Source organism: Canis lupus, chromosome 27 (genome assembly GCF_003254725.2).
Source record: "Canis lupus dingo isolate Sandy chromosome 27, ASM325472v2, whole genome shotgun sequence".
Taxonomy (NCBI): domain Eukaryota; kingdom Metazoa; phylum Chordata; class Mammalia; order Carnivora; family Canidae; genus Canis; species Canis lupus.
In genome coordinates, this window is record NC_064269.1 from 23224614 (window position 1) to 23246742 (window position 22129).

The 22129-nt window shown below is 34.2% G+C and overlaps 1 protein-coding gene across 10 annotated transcripts in view; it reads left to right on the forward strand.

Moving 5' to 3' along the window:
* Positions 1–22129, forward strand: part of SOX5 (SRY-box transcription factor 5) — a 1002640-nt gene that overhangs the window by 267274 nt on the left and 713237 nt on the right. For all 10 annotated transcript variants that reach the window (XM_025455370.3, XM_035707446.2, XM_035707449.2 and 7 more), the window contains one exon: positions 9093–9189. The gene's annotated coding sequence lies outside the window, so the exon portion shown is untranslated. The remainder of the gene's footprint in view (positions 1–9092; positions 9190–22129) is intronic.

The window sequence follows — 22129 nt, forward strand, 5'->3', positions numbered from 1 at the left end:
ACCCTGCTGAGAAAACAAAAACCAAAGACAACACTTGTTTTTTTGTGTGAACCATGAGACATATATCCAGTCCACACTTTTCCAAATGGCAACCCATCAAATCTCTTTTTGTACTTATTTTTTTAAAGATTTTATTTATTTATTTGAGAGAGAGAGAGAAAGAGCGCACAGCAGAGGGGAGTGACAGGAAGAGGGAGAAGCAGGCTCCCTGGTGAGCAGGGAACCAGACCTGGGGCTCAATCTCAGGACCCCGGGATCACGAACTGAGCTGAAGTCAGACACTTAACTAACTGAGCCACTTAGGCACCCTTCTACTTAATGAATGACCCTCCTCTACTCCTAAATTTGATCTTTTTCAGCTGGAATGTATCCTCTCCTAAGTGTATATGACAGCATAGTTGTCATTGCCACTGTGTTTCTGGTTGACATTTTATAGGTGTTGAATACTTATAAAGTTTCTTACCTATAGGATAGGAACCAGTTCTGAACCAATATTTGAATTAATTGTCTTATCCTTGGTCATTGGTTTTACCTAATTTTGATTTGGACACTCTGCATTTATTAACTGTATTTTCTTTTTTCCACTGTCACCTCTTGTTATTTGCTTGCATCATGATTGCTGCCACTAAAAATCATAAAGTATTATGAACTATTTTTAGTCTAGATAGGATTTTTTTTAGCTTTTATTTATTTATTCATGAGGGATACAGAGAGAGAGAGACAGAGACATAGGCAGAGGGAGAAGCAGGCTCCCCACAGGGAGCCTGATGTGGGATTCAGTCTCAGGACCCTGGGATCATGACCTGGGGCAAAGGCAGTTGCTTACCCACTGAGCTACCCAGGTGCCCCTCTGGATAGCTTTATAACAAGACTTTATATTAAAGTAGGTTAAAGTGCAGCTTGATATGAATCCATCATTTCAATTTTAAGATCTTTTTATACATTTTAAAATTTCCTCACAGATTAGAGTTCACATTTGGTAAGTATATCTTCATTGAGCTATATGATTATATCATAATTATTCAAATGTTTTGGGTAAGTTAAAATCATAAATATTATCTGTATCCTTTCCCATTAATTATTAAGCACATGTCTGTTTCAGAGAAATTTAATCTATATGTTTGATTCATAGTCCCATAATTTTTCAAAGTGTAATTTTGTAAGAGCCATCTAACATCACTCATTTTTATGGTGTGTGTGTGTGTGAGAGAGAGAGAGAGAGAATGTGTGTGTGTGCACACACATTTGTGTTCATTCCTAACATCAGAAGGTCATGTTTTGTTATGAATAAACAAATGCCTGTATGTTAAACATGTCTTATCTAAGACATAAACTTGGTTAACTAGTCTCTGCTATCTACCATTGGAAAACTGTATTTTCATGACAGATTGAGCTACCTCCTTAAAATAGCCTAGGCAGATTCCCATGATGTCAGGCAGTGGGTAGGATATCTAGGAGCAATAGCAGGTGTCTGTTGCTTTCACTGGCCCATAGATTCAGACAAATCAATAAAGGAACAGGATATCAATAAGTAATTGACAGAAGATATGGGATATGAATAGCTAGTTTGTTACATGAATACATTATGGATATTACATATACAGGGCCATACTTCAGGCATGGCAAATATTGGACCAGCATGCTATTGCAGTGGTCCCATACTTCAGGTGGCTTTGACCTGCTTCAAGGGCCCTATGAATAAAGGGTAAATAGTGGTTCTAACAGTAGGTGATAAAAAGTAAAATAAAATCAATACTCTATATGGTCAGGGTCTGAGCAAAAAGATAGAAACCACAGAGATTATTTTTAAAAGGGGCATGTAATGTTGAAAAATTGTTACACATTTATGGTGATAAACTGTAAAAGCAATCTGGAGTTCAACAAGAAGTTACTACCACCCTTATACTAGCCACAAAGACAGAAGACTGGGTTACCAGGGTTGATGGACGGAGGCTGAAACAATGGGGACCTGTCTGACAGGAAGTGGAACCAGGTAGAGATGGGACTGCTGCCCAAGATACCTGGTAAAGCAGAGGAAGAGGGGAAGAACTTCAAATAGCAGAAAGTTGGAAGGTGTTGAAACTTGAAGATGGTTGATGAGGGTTTCTTTTCCTCATGTCTCTGTTTTGAATATGTAATTGTCTATAATAAAATGTTTTTCAGGAAGTGAATGGAGAGAGAGAGAGACCCCAGGCACATTAGTTCATATATACACACATACTAGCACACACATGCACATGCACACTGTTGTGTCCCCTGCTCCCCACCCCAAAACCCCTTACATCATGTTCCATTCTCCTCCAGGGGCTGAACTCACCTGGATGCCAATTGCCAGGGGTGTCTGGGAAACTTGTCCTACTGAGGTTAGTCCATGTCAAGATCATCAGGACAGGAGACAGGCAAAGAAAGGATCTAAAGCAAAGAGACCAGCAGACTCTCACTCAGAACAGATGAGGCAGTGACTTTCCTCCTGCCATCCATACAGAATCCTACCTAGAACTTCCTGTGGCTCACTTTGATTTTCTAAACCCCTCAAAGGTATCCTTTATCTAAACCTAGTTTTGTTGCTATAAAAGGGGGATTGGGACACACAGATTATTTGGCCCAGCCTCTGCCACATTGAGCTTGATGTCCATATAACATACCAGTTGAAATCTCTACCTTGTAGAGAGACTAAGGAATGGGACAAGGGATGATGATAATTAAAACTTTGGCCCATTACATAGTAATGATCGTTGGCACACATTTATTGCATTTAGTTGATAATAAGAAAAACCCATACTCAAGTTTTTACACATCCAGCCATGAAGACGGAAAACTAAAACAAAACAAAACAAAACAAAATGGGAATCTATCTGTATTACTCTACTGATTTTGTACTAATAAGGGATATTTGGTTCTCAAAAATCTCTAAAGAAGGTGGGGTTTTTAATACTAGAAATAATATTTTTCTAATCAGTAAAACTATAAAGTCTCTTTCAGAGCATGCTGTATGGGTATTTAGGTAATACATTTTCTGAATGGCCTACCTAAGGGGGCATCTATTTCTTACTTACACAAAGCCACTGATGTGCTAACAATAGGCCTGATCTTCCAACTCTGATATTATCAGGGGGAAAATATTGCCAAGAGAAGTTTCATGGTCTTCTCTAAAGAATTTTGACTTTTAGTATCTATATCAGGATTCTAAGAGGCCCCTTGAAGAATATCTTGGTTCTGAGCAGGACAGAGCTACACGCTAACTTTAGATGTTCAGGTTTGCCAATTTGCATTGAGACCAAGAATATTTATTTATCTTTAACAGTTTCTTAATAATACTTGTTAATCCTTTGTGTGATAGTGAAACCTTTAATTATATAAAGATCAAGGTGGGGATCAGAAAATGTGCTTCTGTTCCCAAATGATTAAGATGATAGCATGCTCTCAGTGTACATGTATTAATGTGCTTTCATACTAACATACAAATTGTGTATTTTACAGAAGCTGAGGTATTTTAACAACTAGGATGAAGAAACTTACATGAGTCCCCATTTAAATTTTTTTTTTTATGATAATCACACACACACACAGAGAGAGAGAGGCAGAGACACAGGCAGAGGGAGAAGCAGGCTTCATGTACCGGGAGCCCGATGTGGGATTCAATCCCGGGTCTCCAGGATCGCGCCCTGGGCCAAAGGCAGGAGCTAAACCGCTGTGCTACCCAGGGATCCCAACCATTTTAAATTTTTAAAATACAATTCAACTTAATCATACAAAGCAAAGCCATCTATATATTGAGAAAGCAATTTTCCAATCAGGTTAAAATGGATGGGTTTTTAAGGAGTGGATAGCAGTCTTAAGCAGTAGTGAAGCTTGCAGGTGTTGGCCTCAGACTGGGTCAGAGCCCAGATCTAGCACTGACTTAAGTAATCAGTCACATTTTTTAAACTTTCTGTTTCTCTGTGCTGTGGAATGTACCAACCTAGAGAGGTTTCTGTGAAGATCAAATGTAGTGGATCCAAGTGTGTAAAGCATTTAGAACAGTGCATGCATGATAGCACTTTAAAAAATACTCTTATTAAAGGTCATTTTCTATTTAAAAAATACCAACATTTTTTAACTTATCATTTGTTTTCATACTCAAATTAGGTAATACTTATTTCTCTTCTTTGTCTTTCTTACATTTGTCACCTCTTACCTTATTAGCCCCTTATCTCTCTCTTTACTGATGCTATGATACTATTCTTGAATTATTCTGAGATAGGTTTTTTTTTTTTAATCCTAAACATCTGGGCATGTAATGTTTTGATCTCTTGTTTATATATTCTTCATTTACTCCTTTTCCTCGTGTTCCTAAAAAATCCTACTTATTGATCATGTGTATTCCCTTTGTCTGAGGAAGAGGCTATTAGGAAACAGTTGAGCAAAGTGCAGCAGAATTAAGATTTGGTTATGTATCTCTGTAGCTCTTCCCAGTTTTAAAATTCTCTTTATCTCTGAAATTGAAAAATCAGAAATTTGAATAAGTGATACATTTGAAACCACATCAGAACAGTTTTTCCCATACCCCCTTTTGGGGTGTATGTGTATATGTGTGTGTTTACTCAACATGTGTATATTTTCCACTTTCCCCATCTGGCATCTGCTTTAGCACCAGCTTTGCTAGCTGTTCTGTGTCAAGAGTACTTTAGCCTTTTCATTATGAAGGGGAAAGAAATGAAATAATATAAAAAAAGAAAATCTTTCCACCAACCCCCTCCACCTCACTTTTTGTTTTGTTGTTTCTAAGCAAGTTTCTTGCCATTTACCTTTGCATTTGCATTGCTTATTGATTGGCAATTTTAAAATTGTTTATTGTGCTCTTTTGTTTCACTGTTCAAGAGCTAAAACAAAAGCTACCAGGCCCTTCGAGGTACACATTTGCATGCGGTGAGCGTTGCCCGAGGAAAAAGTAATTGCTAATGCATATTTATGTGGCACAAATTTGCCATTTGTTTATGCATAAAATTATCAATAGTGCAGGGCGGCCCAGCCGTAGAAAATGGTGACCTTTTTAGCTTAATAAATAGAAATCAGCTGTTATTGTGAAGAGATCAGCCATTTATTCTGTGTTGAGGGACATTGCCGGGAAAATGCAGATTGGGGCTGGCAATATCATTAAATGCAAGGCCAATGACCCTTTCGGTAGAGTCTATTATACTTTATCTAATAGGGGATAAATGGCTCTGGTTGGCAATTGGAATAAAGAACAACAATTTAAAAAAAAAAAAATTCAATCTGTAATTTTATAACTATATGGATTTTAAGCCAGTAAAACTGAACAGGGAACTCAGGCTGACCTGTTGCTAGAATTATCTCAAAAAGTATCTGTTTTGAAGTTGCTTTTCCTGTTCATTATTCTCTATTTCGTTTTGTACCCCCATTGAAACAAAGAGGAAGTCAAATGATGTTTTTTTTTTTTTTCAGGAAAATAGATATGCCTTTAGTCTTTAGCTTTCTTTTTTCTTTTTAATTTCAGCCATACTATTATCTTTGCACTGCAGGTATTTTTGAATTTTTCAGGGTTGCTCTATATTTGATATCTTAAAAATATTAAAAATAGAAGAAGATATCTCAAAATAAAGTTACTAATTGTAAATTGAGGGCTTTTTGTTAAGCTGAACATGATACTTTGTAAATGCTAAGAAGGGTATTTGAATCAAAACATGTGGGTCCTTTGGATTAAAGACTATTCTGTAAATATAAAACCTTCTCATCAGTATATATATGTTTTCTTAATATATATAAAAAAACAACAACAGATAGTCATGTATCTTCTTTGGTTGTTTTCCTACTGCATCTGATAGAGGAAATGCCCTCAGTCTCACCAGAGCTGGTCTATGACTATGGTTTAATGTGGTGTAATCTCAAACTATGTTTACTTGGCTAATACCTCTTTGGCATATAATGAGTATTTCTGCCTTACAGGATTTTTTATCCAGTTTTTTTCAGTCATTATAGAATTCACTATTAAATGGATAAGTGTTTTTTTCAATATTATATAATGTTTGATGCTCTCAAAATTTTATGTAAGTTATGAAACATGATAATGGAACAGACTTACAAACTCACCATGGAACATGGCGAGCTACCTGCATGCTCCTCCCTTATTGTGTTTGTTTGTTTGTTTGTTCGTTTCTTTCTTTCTTTCTTAAGATTTTATTTACTTACTCATGAGAGACACAGAGAGAGAGGTAGAGACACTGACAGAGGGAGGACCCTGGATCAGGCCCTGAGCCTAAGGCAGATGCTCAACTACTGAGGCACCCAGGAGTCCCCCTCATTGTGTTTCTTAACACAAGCACGCCTCACCAGGTTTAAAGTTTCTATGATAGCAGGTTTGCAGCCACCAATCTTTCCCTCTTGCTGCACTTTACTATGACAGTGCATTCTGCAGCATGTCACCAGAGTGACTGAGTAACCTTTTACTGGCAGAAATGGGTCTGTTGTTCCTTTTTAAAGTAGAGGGTGTAAATAGGATTCAGACACTAGGGTACATTAGTCCATAAAATGAATATATTTTTTATGTCATTTATAAGGTATTGATTTTAGGTCCATTAGATTCACAATCCCTAGTGGGAGAAAAAACAATGATTTAATGGGTAGGTTGGACTTCCAGAAGGAAGCACAGCAGCAGTGATTAACCCTTTCTTCTTCGACTCCCTGCCCCTGTTATTTAACATGGTGGAGTAGCTGAGAAGGACTCTGGGGGAGAGGGACAGTTTGTCATCTGTCTTCCTTGCACAAATTTCAGCTGGTTTATTACTGACTCTGAATGTGATAGAACAGATCACTCTGGGTTGGTAAGAGTTGCCCCAGTTTGTTTTTATAAGGTAGTTTTTAAGTTGATGAATATAATTTATTTTTATAAAACCTAGAGCATATTTATTTAGAAAGTCTTAGAAATTTGAGATACTGTTTAGGGAGCTTATAGAATATGAAGGGATCAAGCTTACTTTTTTTTAAGGAACAATTTTTATTCCCAACTCTAAGAAAGGAGAGCTCATTGTGGTGCCATGCCAGTTATATCCTTTCTTAGGCAAGTTTTAAGTAGTATTAGTGAGAATGGCCATCACAGTAGTTTTTTAAATAGGGTATTTCCTGTTCTACAAATGCATAGAAAATTATTGGTTTACACAGGCATCTTTTCTGATAAAAGGATGACTGAAATATCCTTCCACTTCTATGTACAGAGCACTCATAATAATTCTAGTCAATTTATCCCAACTACTGTTACTACCACCTAAAAGGAGTTTTCTCTTAGGCTGCTTTGACAGTTACATTTTCCTTCTTATATATGAAAAAAATATATAATAGAGGTAGGAAATTTTTTTAAAATTCTAATTATATTCTTATCGTCTGACATACTGACATGTTATGGTTGAATAAAATTATGCTGACTAAAGTTTGGCTTTCTCAAAAATTGACCTGACATAGAGAATATGATATCAACAAACAGTTTTAGAATTTTATATTTTAATTCACGTTTTTCAAGTTCTGTGACAAAAATGTAAAAATACAGGCTCCCTCTTGTGGGTGAAATTACCACCTGTATATTTCTGTGTTGCCAACATACAGGATATGCAAAATATGTTTCGTTTTTAAGTAAATTCTGTGTAGTTTCTTTATTTGGTCAGATGTGACATTTCACTTAATTGAAAAAAAAGTAGAGTTTGGGGTATTTTTTTAGTAATATTTTTAATGAAAAGAAGTTTTTTTTTTTTAAATTAGTGGACTATGTGTAAACAACCTTTAATTTTACTGCAGCAGTGTAATTTCTGATGTTCAAAATTTTTAATAACTTTTCTCATTTTGGAATACTCTCCAGTGGAATAATTAGCAAACTAATGAAATGAGATAGTCTTTTTTTTTTTTTTTTTTGAGATTGAGAGAGAAAAAGAACGGGGGAGGGGGCTTAGGGAGAGAGAGAGAGAGAGAGAGAGAGAGAATATCAAGCAGGCTTCTTGCTGAGCAAACAGTCTCCTGCAGGACCCTGAGGTCCTGTCCTGAGCTGAAATCAAGAGTCAGAGGCATAACCAACTGAGCCACCCAGGTGTCCCAATAATGTGGAGTCTTCATCAATGTGGTGCCTTTTGGATTTCTGTGTTTATTAGCAAATTTCTGATACTGGAATGAAGTTAAATCTTGCCTACCCATCATGCTCCAGATAGATATCATAGGGTAATAAAACTATTCAAATGCTGTAAATCTTGTCATCAAAACTGAATAATCTACGGCATTGTAAGAATGAACACTGAAGCATTACTCAGCTCTTCCTGAATTACTGAGAGACTGAACTGGGACCAAGGCTGTGGGTACACCACCATATATGGATTCCCTGCTTTCAGCAGTATAATTCTTGGGAATTTCAGCTGAGTAGCAGAGACCATTTTTGTCTAGCCTGGGAAAATGGGTAACAAAGCCAGAGCTATATTCACTCATGTAAGTGGCAAGAACAGTATATCTGAAGTTGAAATAGGCAGCACAGTCGTAGAGATATATAGCAAGAAATGTGAATGTAGAGATAGCTGAATGACTCCCACTAAGCAGTTACCGTGCTGACCATTGCTGTCATACGTTTGAATGCAACCAAGGGAAGGACCTCTGAGGATACCTGAAGATCTCTCATAAATCATTCCAAGAACTAAGAATTTATCTTAATGTTGCCTGTCCTAAAGCATCCACAGGATGTTTACATGAAAAATAGATAAAACGAACAACTTCTTGAGGAGACTAATATATATGAATATAGGCACATAACATAATTTATATGCATACATGTTTTTAGACTAATTCTGGTAGCATTAAACAGTGTCAAATTAATGCTTTTTTCCCGTAAAATAACTATTATATTTAGATATATTTTATATACATGTATGTAAATTTACATATAGAAATTTATTTTGAAAACCTTGGAAAGAAACTTTGGAAATCTGCTTCCAAAAGTTCTTTTTTGTTTTTGTTTTTTTTTTTGTTGTTTTGTTTTTGTTCCAAAAGTTCTATGTTGATACATTTACTAAAATGGAACAATGCACTGTTAATGGTCTACTTTTGTGTTTTTTTTTTTTTTTTAGCATTCCTCTTGCTGATGACACAATTCCTGTGTGAATCTGTTTACAAGATTCTGAAAGCTGAACAGAGAATTTGGGCACTGCACTGGGTAGGAAAAAGGTATATTTATAAAATACATAAATACACATCTTTGAAAAATTGAATACTATATTTACTGTTTCACAAAAATGAAAATTTAAGTGCTTTCTCTTATTTTTAATTTATAAGTAAAATATATGACATGCATATAAAACTAGTACATAGTCTTTTATATTCAAGTGACAACTGGATTTGTAATTATAATTTGGAAACTCATTATGAAGGTAATGTCTCTAAACTGGCAGATGATAGCAACATTTCTTTTATTTTCATTTTCTTAATGAGATACACTTTTCTTGAAGTTGCAAAAGCTTTTTTTCTCCATTAAAAAGTGTTTTTAAAAACATTTGTTCCTACTTTTTAGTTGTTGTAAAAGAACTATTTTGGGTCACAAAGGGTAGGTCACCCATTTTACAAAAACTTCCATAGGCTATCAAGTACCCCAGAGTATGTTTTTGTAAACACATAAAAAATGCAATTTTACTCAAGCAAAACAGATATTTTCCAGGAATATTAGCAGAAATATTTAGTGGATATCTGTCAGTGCATTTATGAAATGCTTATTTGTCTTTTCAAAAAAGTTATACTCTGGGAACAGGAACTGAAAGTTTGACCACAGACCTAGTCTTGAAAATCCTTTTATATTCCAATGACTGACTATCATGTGGGTGACAGCAGAAAGATTCGAGGTAAGGGATTTTTTGTTTAGAGGTTGTCACTAATAAGATGGAAAAGGAATTCTTTCTGTTTATTCTTAAAAGGAATTCTAGAAACACGGTCTTTTGCATTGTGAACTAAAACTTATTTATTCACTAATTCACTCTTTAAAACAAAAAAAAAGATTTTATTTATTCATGAAAGACAGAGAGAGAGAGAGAGAGGCAGAGACACAGGCAAAGGGAGAAGCAGGCTTCATGCAGGGAGACTGATGTGGGACTTGATCCCAGGACTCCAGGATCAGGCCCTGGGCTGAAGGTGGTGCTAAATCGCTGAGCCACCTGGGCTGCCCCCACTAATTCACTCTTAAGAGCTTATGACTTACGTGTCTGAAACTTCAAGTTCATTGGTGAAAACCTTTAGAATCAATCATAGTTGTTATCTTATTTAAAAATTAATTGTTAAAACCTAAATTATATTCTTAAAGGATTTATAAATAAGACTTCATATATTTGCAGACAAATGAAATGATATAATATGGAAGAAAGCCTAGTGAGTAATGGATTTTTATGCTAACAGAAGTGGAATAAGTAACAAATGGATTATTGCAAATATGAAACTTCTGTAGCTTTACAAGTGAAAACACCAATATCAATATAATTAAAAGGCAAATGTAAATCTGGGCTACTTCTAATAAGTTTGGCCAACATCACATGTAACGAGTTGTTCTCAGAAGGCACTAACATCTTAATTTAGAAAGATAAAATGTAAGAGCAAATAGTTAATGTGGAATGCAATTCTAATACAATACACTAATAAAAGAAATGCATGGTTATGGCTTACTTAGTATCTAACCAGTAAAAAGTGGTTTGGAATGATAATTTTTAAAAATTTTTAAAAAACCTTTTTTTTGATAATTTTTTAAAAAATATTTTATTTGTTTATTCACGAGAGACCGAGAGAGAGAGAGAGAGAGAGAGAGAGGCAGAGGCACAGGCAGAGGGAGAAGCAGGCTCCATGCAGGAAGCCTGATGTGGGACTCAATCCCAGTACTCCAGGATCAGGCCCTGGGCTGAAGGGGTCACTAAACTGCTGAGCCACCCGGGTTGCCCGGAATGATAATGTTTTAATAAATGTGTGGGGAGATAGGCTTTCAATAACTGTTGGAAAGGGTTATATTTGTTCAACTTTCCAGGAAGTGATTTGGCCATCTCTGGTATTAACCCTAAATGTTAACAAAGCACTCTATGCAACATTTCTACCCCACCAGTTTGGAAAACATTTGGTTACAAGTAATCCAAAATAGTTTTTTAAATAGATGGAAATTTGTATTTTCTTTTTGTGAAATCTGTGTAGCCAGCTTAGAGCTTGTTGAGTGGTTCCATGGTCATCAAGGACCCAGATCCTTCATCTCTTGTTCTGTTACTCTGAATATGAAACTTACCTAGTGTTTTAGAATATCCAGAATTGGTATTCCAGACATCATGTCCATGTGCTAGCAACAGGAAGGGAATAGGAGAAGATCATGCTCCCTCCCAAAAGAAAATCTTCTGAAAGGTGTTCACTCCCCTTCCATTTACATTCCATTGGCTAGAACATAGTCATACAGCAATGTCATACTTAAAGAAAAGCTTAAACCATAGTTTTTATTCTGAAAGATAAATCTAGGGAAGTTATAATGGTAGAATAATTAGAGAATAGATACTAGGGCCCAATTAATAGTATTTGGCAGTTTTACTTCCAGGAATCTAATGTAATGAAACAAAGAAAGAGACAAAATTTATATAATTATATTTATTCGTTTTCATATATTTATAATGGAAAGAATTTGAAATTGACTAAATTGTCCAGCAGTGGAGCAGTAGTTGAATAAATTTGACTGCATTTGTATTATACAGTCAATAAAATATTTTTAAAGAAATTTTAAACACACATGAAACTATGCATAAACAACCTATACTGAAGATATATTGTGTCTCTAAATTTATGTGTGTACATATGTACATGCACACACGTACACTCACTTATACATATGTTATAGATACATAAAAATAACAGAAAAAATACCTGAAAGTAGTACATCAAACATTATTAGCCGTAGATCATGAAATCATGAGCAGTTTTAATTTTCTTCCCAGTTTACACAATTTTTCAAATAATGAGTATGATTTCATACTAAAATTTGAAAATATAAGATGTATGGGATTCCAAAAGGCTTACCTAAGTTGTTTAGTGTTCCTGTTAAAAATACTAAATATGTCTATTCAAGGAGAAATGAATAAGGTTAGTACCCAACATTTTTTATTTTTTCCTGATGTCAGGTTTCAATAAGCTTTTCTTCTCAGTAGAGCCACACAATCACTCAGAAATCTTGACCACATTGCAACCAGTTTCCTCTTTTAGGTTAGGGCAGAGTGAGATACTGGGTTCAATGGCATGGGACAAACACATGAAAGTTGTTGGTAATCATGCCTATTTCAAAAAGGCAAAGAGCAAAACTTTAAAGACTTCTTTTATGTGTGAGTGAAAGAGGTTGAGTATTGTAGTTCTGGATTAAGAATGTTTCCTTTTTTGTGTGTTAAAGGATTTTAAAAAGTATTATGTTCAAAATATTAAAGGAGGTGCACCTGGGTGGCTTAGTGGTTGAGCATCTGCCTTTGGCTCAGGGCGTGATTCTGGAGTTTTCAGATCAAGTCCCACATTGGGCTTCCTACAGGAAGCCTGCTTCTCCCTCTGCCTATGTCTCTGCTTCTCTCTCTGTGTTTCTCCTGAATAAATAAATAAAATCTTAAAAATATATGTATTAAAGGAGTTAGAATTTAACTCAAAGCTAAGTGAAAAATCAAATCAGAGAGCAATTCATCAGAAATTCTTTGCAGAAATTAGAGTGAGAACATTTTCCCCCCTGAACCTAAGCTGACTTTTACTCTTTGGAATTTATAAGAGAATTATAATGTTGAGAGGCATAGACTTTAGAGACACATTGTTTGAATTGTTCCTGTTTGTACCACTTATGGCTGTCTACTGTTGGGGATATTCCTTAACCACTCATTCCTCATATGTAAAATGTAAATAATAATAGAAGACACTATGCCAGGGGGTGAATGGGTGATGGGCACTGAGGGGGACACTTGACGGGATGAGCACTGGGTGTTATTCTGTATGTTGGTAAATTGAACACCAATAAAAAATAAATTTATTATAAAAAAAGAAGACACTATGCCCTGCAAATATTTATCACATGGACACTGGTGTAACTACACTGATTAAAGAAAATAGACTTTAAAGTCACAACCATTGTTAAAGATAGAATGACTTTGTAAATAACTGAAGTTTCAATTCAATAGGAAGATAAAATAATTTAAAATCTAAATGCTATGATAACATAATCTCAAAATATATTAAGGTCAAATTGTTAGAACAGCAAGGAGAAATAAGCAAACCCACAATAGCATTTTAACCCACTCCTTTTAGTAATTGATGGAATAAAGTAGACAGAAAAAATCAGTTAGGATAAAGAGTTGAAAGACCAGCTTAAATTTGACATCATAGGCATATACAGAACCTTGCATACAACGGCAAAACATATGTTATTTTGAAGAATGCATGGAAAAATTACAAAATTTGACTATATGCTATGTCATAAAATAGGTCTTGACCATTTTCAAAAAATTGGAATTGTACCAATTTCACTAGAAATCAAGTTGCACATAAATGTAAAAATATATGGCTGGAAATAAGTTTCAAGATTCCAAAGAAATCACAGTAGTAATTTTAAATATTTTAAAAAACAAATTGAACTTCTTACATGTGACAATTATAGAATGCCTGTAAGAAATGCTTACTGTGAAAAATCATATTTTAATAAATGTACTAGGAAAAAGAAAGATTGAAAATAAGGAGGCATCTCAAAAAAGTAAAAAACTCAAACTAATAAAAATAAGAAGTTAATTAAAGCAAGAGCAAAATTAACAAAGTGGGAAATAGTCATATGAAGAGGGCCAAGAAAGCCAGAAATTGATAGTTGCAAAAGATGAATGAATTTTCCAGTCCTCTCATGAGACCAATCTAGAGAACAAGTGATAAAGGGTAAATAACCAACATCAGGATTGACAAAGGAATCATCGTAACAGTTGTGTAACTATTAAACAGACAATAATGAATATTGTAAACTTCATGTTATCAACTTTACATTGGTAATTATGAAGAATTAGATAAATTTCAATTCCAAGAATTGATCAAATTCCTGGAAAATAAAATGTAGCAAAATTTACTCAGAAGGAAATGGAGAACCTGAATAGTTCTGTAGCTATTAAGGCACATTAAGTTACTAATCAAAAATCTTCCTACAAAAAATTCCAGACCCAAGTGGCTTCACAGACAAATTCAAGGAAGAAAGAAGTCTAATTTTACATAAGTTTTTTTCATAAAATAGAAGTGATATTTCCAAACTTACTTTATAAAGATCATGTAACCTTGATATCAAACTTGACAAGTATGATATGAAAAAGTACATTTATAGGCAAATTCTTCTCATGAATATAAATGGAAAAACCATCAACCAAATGTTACCAAGCCAAATTCAGCAATATATAAAAAAGATCATTAGTTATGACCAAGTTGGTTTATTACAGAAATTCTAGGTATGCTAACATGTAAAAAAATATCAATCTAGGTAATACAGATTAAAGAAAAGTATCATATGATCATTTCAGTTAATACAGAAAACATTTAATGACATTCAACATCGATTTCTGATTTTTAAGAATTTTTAGAAAGCTAAAAATAAGAAAGCACTTCCTTAATGTGATATAAAATACCTATAGCAAATAAAAGTTATTAGAGTAAAAATTGGACGTTTTCCTTTTGTGATCAAGAACAAGACATGGATATTTTCTATCACTATGCCTATTTAGCATTTTTTCGGGTGATGCTAGCCAATGTAGTAAGGCAGGATAAAGAAATAGAGTTATTATTGGAAAAGAAACAACCAACTGTCATATTGGCAGATAAAATGAATTAAAAAGACTGATTAGCAAGTTTGATGCATACAATGCAATATACAGAAATGAACTGTATTTCTACATACCAGCATCACTTTTTACTTATTTTTTATTTTTTTATTTTTAGGATTTTATTTATTTATTTGGGAGAGGGAGAGCAAGCACAGGTCTGGGGCAGGAAGGGGCAGATGGAGAGGGAGAAGCAAGCTCTTCTTGCCTAGCAAGGTGCCCCACTGTGGGGCATAGTCCAGGACGCTGGGTTCATGATCGGAACTTAACCTACTGAGCCACCCAGGTGGAAATGTAGTATCTCTATGGGGAAAATTGTGAAGCCAAAAAAAAAAAAAAAAAGATGATTTATTTATTTATTTATTCACGAGAGACACACAGAGAGAGGCAGAAACATAGGCAGAAGGAGAAGCAGGCTCCTCACAGGAAGCCTGATGTGGGACTCAATCCCAGATCCAGAGATCATGCCCTGAGCCAAAGGCAGATGCTAAACTGCTGAGCCACTCAGGTGTTCTAAAAATTGTGAAATTTTAAGAGATATTTTCAAGGCTGAAATAAATGATGTTCATGGATTAAAAGATCCAGTGTTACAGAGATACCCCTTACTGCCAAATTGATTTATTTTTTCTGCTTTCCCCACCACCCAATTGATTTGTAAGTACAGTGTAATCACAAAGAAAATGCCACCTGATTGTCTTGTCTTTGTTTCTATGTTATTTATTTGGATGGTTTTTAAGAGAGAGAGAGAGAGAGAGAGAGAGAGAATGTGTGTGTGTGTGTGTGTGTGTGTGTGTGTGTGGCGGGGGAATGTGAGAAGTTGATTCTAGTGAGCAAGACAAGTAGTTAAGACACTCTTGGAAAAGAAGGAATGGGTAGGAGTACTTGCCCTGCTGATATTATAAAACTGTTACTGAGAAGTGATATTGTGACAGAGGTAGACAAGTACACAAAGAGACTAGAGAACTCAGAAATAGACTCTTGCATCTATGGGAACTTTATTTATAATAAAGGTGCTTTTTAAATTGTTTTTATTTTTAAAGAGTTTTATTTATTTACTCATGAGAGACACACAGAGAGAGGCACAAACACAGGCAGAGGGAGAAGGAGGCTCCATGCAGGGAGCCTGATGCAGGACTCCATCCTGGGACTCCAGGATCATGCCTTGTGCCGAAGGCAGATGTTCAACCGCTGAGCCACCCAGATGTCCCAATAAAGGTGCTTTAAAGCTATAGAAAAATAATGGACTTTTTAATACATGGTACTGGGAAAATTGATTATCCATGGAAAAAAATGAAATTTGCCTCACACCACATACAAAAGTCAATTTCACTTGGTCAAAGTCTAGATGTAAGAGGCAAAAAGAATCTAAGAGACCTAAGAAAATAACTTTATGATTTGAGAGTAGAGAAAGAGAGTAGAGAAAGATCTCTTAAATGAAGAAAGCACACATCCTATATTATTTTAAAATAGACTTTATTTTTCAGAACAGTTTTAGGGTCAGAGTAGTATAAGTAAACAGAACAGAAATTTTTCATATACCACCTGGCACTCCCCAACACGTGCATAGCCTCCTTTATTAACATATCCTACCAGCATCATATGTTTTACAGTTTATAATTGGCAACATCATTATTGCCCAGAGTTCATCATTTACATTAGGGGCTACATGATTTTGTTGTTTATCAGAAAGCACCATAAAAAGAGCGAGAAAAAAAGGAATGGAGTAGTAGAATAAATTTGCAGAACATGATTGACAAAGATAGTATCCAGAATAGATTTTTAAAAACTATAAATCGATGTAAAAATCCAATAGAAAATTGGGCAGAAGAAGAGATCCCAGTGGATAATAGTATGTCCAAATGTCCAATACTAGAAATTGTTTAATATCAGTAGTATTCAAGGAAATACTAAATTAAACTTATAATAAGATCCCACTACATGTGCTTCAAAACAGGATAAACAAAAATGGCTAGCAGGTCAAAGCATTGGCAAGGGTGCAGAACAACAACTGTTTATACAGTGCTTGTTGAGCTATCAATTGGAGCAACCACTTTTGGGTACAATATGTAGTAAAGTTGAAATTTATATCCCCTGCTCAAGCGAGGAATCCTAGATATATATGTCCCAGAGAATTATGTCCATATGTATTTTAGAAGACATGTATAAGAATGTTCACATGAGAAATATTTGTGTTTCCAAACGTTTGACATAATTATCAAGATAGAAATGTATAGAATATTCACAGAATAAAATATTGAAAAGCAAAGAAATACTACTACAAGAGCCAGGGAGTCTTAATCTCTAAGACTAACAAAAGAGGCTGAGCTGAGGGAGGAAGTATTTTTCTGAGGGAGAACTTCTGATTATGGGAGAGTGCCAATAATGTCCTATGTGGTGGTTACATAGGTGTGTGCTTACTTTACTACTTTGCTTTACTACTAAATTATGTACATCTACTCATAATAATTAAGTGTTAAAATAATACAGCAAATAGTTTTGATAGGTTTTAGTTATTTCTTTAGCGGTGTATTATATTTTAGGAGGGAAGAATACAGTTGCAAACTGATACACCTTTGAAAATTTGGTAAAATCATTTAAGATGCTTGTAAAGAATTGGAAATGAAGAATAATGGGATAGCAAAATAAGCATTCATTCTTCCTAGTACTTGTTCCAAGAAATGTAATAAAGGATTAAGATATTACCATTAGATTGCATAGAAGCAAAATGTTTTCAAACTATAAAATTATCGTTACTTTATTTATATATATTTTAACATACATTGTAATGTTAAAATATCCTTTTGCACATATCAACAATACCCCCCCCATAAAAGGCTTCATTGAATATCAGATTTTATATTCCATTAACTAAAAGTGACACAAGAAAAACAAACACTTTACATAGGTATTGTGAGTCGAAGATTTTGCAGAGGTAAATTGAGGATAGTAGTTAGTTATACCATTGATGGCAATTATTTTTGTTTTGCTTATCTCTTTCCTGTATCAACATTATTTTAAAATGTCACTGCATTTACAGTTATTTGCTTTAACCATTTAGTTAGTTAATAATTTGTGATCCTAATGTTATTTGTACATGCCTTTTAGTCACCTTTCTCTTTTACTTGCAAATAAGCAAGCTCTTTGCTTTAACTATTTATCAAATCCAATCACTTTTTTCCCTCAGTCACCCTAATCTAGATAGTAAAACTCTTTATTGCTTGAAAAAGGAAAATAATCCCAATATATTGCAAATTGTCAAGTGAGTTCTTTATAATTAAAGATTACTCTGCAATATACAATTTTTAAGGCATTTATCCCGACAGGGTTCACTGGCCTTTGAGAATGAGCCACTTTGTTGACAAATCTATCATCTAAATTGTACAACATTAATGAGAACTCTGAGCAGCACACTCTTACATTTTAATGTAGGTGGCAGTTTAAGGGGAAAAAACAACAACAACAAAAAGCCACCACCAAAACAAAATGCTGAATGTGATTGAAGTTGATTTTGAAAAGGTCTGCCACCTGTGGATAAAAATGTGCATTACTCCAAACACATAGTAATTAAGAAGACTGAAAGGCCATAGGAAAATCCAGTGACCCTCTGAAATAAAAACACTGGTTATTATTTTAAAAAGAAGAAGAAGAAGAAGGCAGATTTTCATAGTCATATAAATACAGGGCTTATGATACTGCTATAACTTGCACAACTAACTGTCCATGCTCTATAACCTCATCCACAGTTTGATAGTACCTTATGGTAGAACTGGTTCAATGCTGGTCTTTTATTTGAAATCCTTGTTTATTAATTAATAACTCATTATGTGATTATATATTTCCTGAACAGCATCACATTTCTATGTCTCATTCTTTTCCATAACACTTTACACATCATTATAGATCATATCTCATTGTTGCACCTTTGATATGCTGAATGTCTCCATTTTGATAAACTTTGGGTTAGGTTCCTCAAGTTAATGAAATGTCATAAGTAAAAACACACGAAAAGCATGGTAATAGCCTATTTAAATCTAATGGCACTGTACTTTTATAATTTTTTCCTTGACTCAAAATTATTTGTTTAAATGTCTGATTATACTTGATCATCCTCATGTTCTACTTACAAATATCTAATATCCATCTGAATAGCTTTGCATAAAGTTATTAAGCTTATTTTCTGGGTGTTTCAAATATATGTACATATGCACTGGAGGAATTTTATTAGCACAATTTGAATTGCAGAGTTCATTTCAAAATGTACATCAATTTAAGTAATATAATGCAGTCATGTAGAGATACTCCATTGTACTGGTCTTGGAACAAGATATTGCTATTTGAGTAGCTAATGTTGATGTACTTGAAACAGCCCTAAAACACTAGCCTGGTAGAAAATAATGGTCTATGTATAATTCCCTATAATTCCTTTGGCTATGGCTCTCCACTTCTTGATTGATAAAGAATGATGAATGAGAATCATTCAAAAGTTATAGGAAAATTAGAGTTTATTACTTTTTAAAGTCAGATGATAATATATATCTTAACAATTTTAACAACGGAGCATTGTTCTCTTATTCAGCAATTGTTTGTAATTAAGAGAATTTTTCCTTCCAAATAAAATAATGCATGAATTGTTGACCAAAAATTTTTTGAATGATGTATGTGAGCAAGTAGTTGCTTATTTGTGTGTCTTTCTTTAGAACACTAAGCAACAAAGCAGTTCTGACAATAATAATTTAATTTGTGAAAAAACCTTGAACCAAACTGTCTCCATAGAACTTTTTCATAATTAGGTTATACATCTTCTCAATGGAAGAAGTCTTGCCCACGGTCACATTCTGTAAATGAAAATACATTTTGCATAAATTAGTGAAGTCAAACTGCTGAGATTCATTATAAAATGTAATAAATATTTCCTAATTTTTAAAGTAATTATGAACCATGATGTTTTTTATTTTCCTAGATGATGCATGTATCTAGGCATCTTTTAGAGAATTAAACATTTTATAGTGAATAACTAGTGTTTTAAAATATGACATGACATAACATAATAAAGAGATGAGATTTGACCTATAATTAGGGAATATCATTTCCTCTTTAAGCTTTTTGATACAAGTGTCATTTTAGACATTTCAAGTCTGTGTGAAAGTAATAGTTTAAGGACAATCTTCTATTTAGAAAAAAGTTATATCAATTCCTATGCCATTACCAACATAAATTCTAGAAGGATTAAAGATTTATATTTTTAATAAAAGACACTATAAGAGTATTAAGAGATAGTGTTGGTGAATATTTATGTAAGTGGAAGGAGGGTTAAAAGTTATTTTTAAGGATTATACCAAAGACAGAAATCCCACAAAGGAAAAATATTGTTAGGATTGATCACATAAACATAAAAGCTTTTTTTGCATCTTAAATGGTAAGACTGATGAACAAAGAGGAACTGAGAAATATTTTTGCAGTATACTTAAGGCTTAATGATATAACATGCCATTTTCATTAAAACTATTGACAATTTTACATATTCAATATATGTAAATAAAATATATTTTAAGCTGCTTAAAATTGATAGAAAAGTAGAAAAAATAATTTGAATATTCAGTTAATATTGGAGATTAAACATATCAAATGTTTGATTTTTATAATTTAAGAAGTGCAAATCAATTGTGAGATCTTAGTTTATTTAGCAAATTAGAAAAGATAAAAAATGACACCATAACCAATGCTGAAGAGACTGCAGTGAGATTAGGCCTGTACTTGACCGGAAGTGTCAATTGTATCCCTGCACCAAAGATTCATTTCACACAGTACACCTTAAAATCTGTTAATGTTGGGGCACCTCGGTGGCTCAGTCCTCTAATTGTCTGACTCTTGATCTCAGCTCAGGTCTTGATCTCAGTGTCATGAGTTCAAGCCCCATGTTGGAGAGCTACTTATAAAAGGAAAAAAGAAAGAAAAAAATACTCTAATGTTGATGCCTGTGCTTCCAGGAAGTTAGCTAATGTTTTATATATAGTGTTTATAGTAACACAAAATTGAAAACAACCAGTATGGGGCACCAGGGTGGCTCAGTTAAGCATCTGCTTTCTGCTCAGGTCATGATCCCAGAGTGCTGGGATAGAGCCCTGCATCAGGCTCCCTGCTCAGTGCAGAGTCCGCTTCTCCCTCTCCCTCTGCCCCTCCCCCTGCTGTGCTTTCTCTCTCTCTGTCAAATAAATATAAATAAAACCTTTAAAAAAGAAAACAAGCAATATATGAAAAAATTGGCTCTTTATCAAAAAAATTGTGGTGTTTCAGGATGTCTGGGTGGCTCAGTGGGTTAAGCATCTGCCTTTGATTCAGATCATTATCCCAGGGTCCTAGGATTGAGCCCTACATTAGGCTCCCTGTTCCTCAGGGACCCTGCTTTTCCTTCTCCCTCTGCCTGCTCTCTCCCTGCTTGTGCTCTCTCTGCTTCTCTCTCTCTCTCTCTCAAAGAAATAAAATCTTTAAAAAAATTGTGATGTGTGTATGTTATGGAATATTAATTTTATTTAAAAATGTAATAAAAATAAGGATGTAATAACATGGGAAAGCAGACTCTGGGTAATGGTAGACATTTAAGAAATATGTATTGATTGGATATGTGGGTGCATGCGCGCACACACACAGAGGAGTGTATCATGCATAGAACAAAACTTCTGGAAGAACATATGCAAGATGTTGAAAAGACTATACTTACATTAAAGGAATATGACTGATTTTTAAAAATTTTCATCTTTTTACTTGCATGTGTTAGTTGCCTTTCTTTAATATTTTATATTGCTTTTATTTTAAGGAAAATACATATTTTTAAGTATAAGCATCAATGTCATAATTCATATATTAAGGAGCTTTCCTCTTATGTTTTCCTCCTGGAGTTTTATAGTTTCAGGCCTCATGTTTAAGTCTTTATAAATTTTATGTTAATTTCTGTGAAGTGTTGTAAGATAGGGATCCAATTTCATTCTTGTGCTTATGGTTATTCAGCTTTCCTAGTATCATTTATTGAAGAGACTATCCTTTCCCCATTGAGTATTTTTGGCTTCCTTGTCAAATATCAGTTGTCCCTATATACAGGGGTTTAATTGTGGGATCTCAATTCAGTTCCATTGGTCTATGTGTCTATTTTTATGCCAGTATGATACTGTTTTGATTACTGTAGCTTTGTAGCATAGTTTGAAATCAGGAAGTGTGATAATATCTCCAGCTTTGTCCTTTGTTCTCATATTGCTTTGATTATTCAGGTTCTTTTGTGATTCCATGCAGATTTTAGA